Source organism: Drosophila kikkawai, chromosome X (assembly GCF_030179895.1).
Source record: "Drosophila kikkawai strain 14028-0561.14 chromosome X, DkikHiC1v2, whole genome shotgun sequence".
NCBI classification, from domain to species: Eukaryota; Metazoa; Arthropoda; class Insecta; order Diptera; family Drosophilidae; genus Drosophila; species Drosophila kikkawai.
In genome coordinates this window covers 7691750-7695853 of record NC_091733.1, presented here as the reverse complement: position 1 = coordinate 7695853, position 4104 = coordinate 7691750, and positions in this window count along the sequence as shown.

Sequence of the window (4104 nt, the reverse complement as noted above, 5' to 3'; positions counted from 1 at the left end):
AAAAAAATTAAAGAGCTTTTAAAGTCAACTTCCGATGAAGAAGCAGCCGTCTTGAATAATTTTGAAAACTTTCTTACCCATCTACAGATAAGTTTTGAAGAGTACAAGTTCGCCATCCGATCAAGCTTGAAAAAACCTCAGGTATTTCTTCGCCGAAAATTTTCCGATAGGTTGGTAAATGCTTATAACAGGGATATCCTGGGCCTACATAGGGCAAACATGGATATACAGTTTATCTTAGATGCATTTGCCTGTTGTAGTTATATAATTAACTACATAAACAAATCCAACCGTGGGGTGTCGCAACTGCTTCGAGAAGCCATGACTGAAATAAGCCATGGAAATATTTCAGTTAAAAGAAAATTGCAGCATCTCGGGAGCAAATTCATTAATGCTACCGAAATATCAGCCCAAGAAGCAGCCTACAATATTTTAGGATTACACATGTCTGAGGCAAGTGAAGGAAATATTTTTGTAAACACTTGCCATCCAGATAAAAGAGTTCGGATAGTGCGATCTAATAGAGAATTAGAGCAGCTTCCTGAGAACTCAACTGACATTTTTGAGCAAAACTTGCTTGATCGGTACGTGCAGAGGCATGGAGACTTAGAATCGATATGCCTTGCAGAATTTGCAGCTTGGTACAAATTTTCCAAGGTAAACGCACCTTCAGAACCGTCCAACGAAGATTATGATGAAGCGATCGACTTGGAACTAAATGAAGAAAATCCCATTTCTAACCAAAGCTACCAACTGCTAGATGGAACTGGGAGTGTCAAAAGACGCAAGCATGCCTTAATTCTTAGATGGGTTCGCTTTAGCATTAACTCTTCCCCGTCGGATTACTTTAGAGAGCACGTAATGCTTTTCTTCCCATGGAGAAGTGAAGAATCTGAACTTATTTCGAATGACAATGAAATGACATTCAGAAATAATCATGAAACCATTAAGCGCAACAAAGAGCAATATGATGTGTTTGATGATATGGAACTAGAGAGAGTTCTTCAAGATTTTCAAAATTTTGACAGAGAAGATAATGGGCTTCCTCCTCAGGAACCTGCCTCTCAATATCTAGATGAAGAATTTAGAGCCTTGGCGGTACCAAACGTCGAACGAAACGTAAATGTACTCCAAGATGACAATGCCGTAAATAACACTGAAGATGGCGAACTTCAACTAATTAGACTTCCCCCGTTAGTATCTGATGATAACCTTTGCTCGCTGTCCAGGTCGCTTAACGCTAAGCAACGTCAGTATTATGCCCACGTAATGCATAATATAGCAGCCAAAAAAATATTTTATGAATATGTTGGCGGAGGTGCTGGAGTAGGCAAAAGCAGACTGATTTCAACGATATATCAGTCTATAACTTGGAGAGCTAATAAGCTACCGGGAGCAACTGATTCTGCAAAGGTCTTACTTTGTGCTCCTACTGGAAAAGCAGCTTTTGGAATTGGAGGACTTACACTTCATTCCGTTTTCTCACTTCCAGTTAATCAAACATCAGGTCCTTTAAGACCTTTAAGCAATGACTCCATAAACACGATGCATTGCAAGCTAATAGACCTCCAATTAATTATTATCGATGAAATCTCGATGGTCGGATCTAAAACGCTAGGATATTTAGATCAAAGGCTTCGCCAAATTTTTAGAAGCCAAGACGTTATTTTTGGGGGTAAGTCTATTATAGTGTTTGGAGATCTGAAGCAGCTGTGCCCAGTAGGAGATCGGTGGATATTCCTAGAAAATATCTCAAATCCGTATAATATTCTGGCTGGCACAAACCTCTGGAGTAATTTTAGGTTTTTCGAGCTTACAGAAATAATGAGGCAACGGGACGATCATGCATTTGCTGTGGCTTTAAATAATATGTCAGAAGCTAAAATGACAGATGCAGATGTGGTGCTTTTTAGGCAAAGAGTTGCCACGCCAACCGATGTTCCGGATGACGCAATCCACTTATTTGCTTCCAATGATGAGGTTAATCAGTATAACGCCTTAAAGCTCGCTCAAATCGCCACAGAAGAGTTCGTTTCAACTGCCATAGATACTGTGAAATCAGCTAATATGTCAGTGAGAAATAAAGAAACAACTCTCAGAAATGCCCAAAATATGAAAACGTCCGAAACCCAGGGACTGCCATATATTCTGCATCTAAAAACAACGGCAAAGTATATGGTTACCGTCAATATAGATACAAATGATGGACTGGTAAATGGGGCAACAGGCCAATTAATGCAGATTGACAACTGCATGGTAAACAACGTTAGATTAGTAACAAAACTTTGGATTAAGTTTTCAGATCCTACAGTTGGTGCCATGGCCAGGTCAAAAGTTCGGAGAAATGATCATCCAGATTGGACTCCAATTGAAAAAACAGCTCGAGTATTCCAATGCGGAAGCTCAGGACATTCTTCGGTTGATCGAAAGCAATTCCCTGTTGTTCCTGCTGAGGCTATAACTATACATAAAAGCCAAGGAGCAACCTACAGCAAAGTCGCAGTGCACCTTAAAAGGGGCATTAAGCGAGCTTCGCTTTACGTAGGTTGCAGCAGAGCAACAAGCGCATCGGGTCTTTTCCTTTTAGGAGACTTTGTTCCTCCAACTAGATTTGGAGCTACAAATGTCCAAGCAGAGCTAGAAAGCTTAAGAGGTGAAAAGGCCTTGATTACGCAGTATGAATTTTTGATTAATGGGGATAATGCGATCTCAATGTATTATCACAATATTGAGTCTCTTCGCGCTCATCGCGAAGACATTGCCAATGACAACATTATTTGTTCTGCAAACTTTTGGTGTTTTGTTGAAACCTGGACTCTTCCCCAGGAAGAGTACAACTTAAGGGATTTCGACATTATCAGAAGAATTGATAACAATCGGTTAAATGGTATTGGGAAAAACGGAATACTCATATATGCTAAACAAAGTATTTCGTCAAATGTGCAATTTCTTTTTGAGACAAAGAAATCGCCAAGTCCCAGAGCAACCTATCAATCGATTGTTTTTAAATATCTTGACACGTCATTTATAATTGTGTATAGGAGTCCCGGATTTCCTATTGCAAGATTTCGAAATGAAATTAAATCTGACGTTGAAAAAGTGCGCAGAATGGATAATAATAAAGTGGTAATATTAGGAGATTTTAATATCTGCAGATCCTCAGCCGGAGATGTTTTGGAGGAATTTTTGAATGGACATAATCTTTTGTCATTGAACAACTCTGCAACAACAAAACACCAAACCCAAATTGATTGGATATTTTCTGACTCTCGAGTTCCAGAAGCTGTTGCCCATACATATAAAACACCTTATAGCCATCATGATGGTATTTTCTTAAAATATAGCTTGTAAGAGTGTATGCTTAATTTATTTAACAAATTATGGCTATAAGTAGAATTTATTGTATATATATAGTATTGTAAATATAGTATTGTAAATATAGTATTATAAATCTATATAAAAATTAAAAATATTAAAAAAATTGTCCAATATATTTCATATCTAGCTATAATTTCCCCCTCGTGGATTGAGACCTTGTCGTGGTGTGGGGGCTTAGTACGTGAATTTCGAAAAAAAAATATCACTGAAACTAACCGCAATCCTTATCTAAACTCTTTTTTATATTTTGTACTAACTGCAAGGGTATTTTAACTTCGGCTAGCCGAAGTTAGCTTCCTTTCTTGTTATTATTTATTTATTTTAATTTATGATTATATGATATATATATATACGTAAATAAATAAATTATAAATGGATAATTTTTATATTAGAATAATAAAGAAGACAACAAAATAAAAAGAAAACTAATGGGAGATATATAAAAGATATATTTATACAAAATGTAAAGTAATATGATAAATTAAATATTTAAATGTATACAAAAGTTGGTGTTTATAAAAATCGTGTTCGTTATTAAAATAATATTTTTTAACATTATCATTATACATATTTATTTTTATTAATTATTATTTATAAAATACTTGAAATTTTAATTATTTAACATGTAAATTAATAAGAAAAATATTACATTTCTTGAATAAAAATCAATAAGAAATTATAAAAATAATTTATAAATATTATTAATATTAATAATATAATTATTAA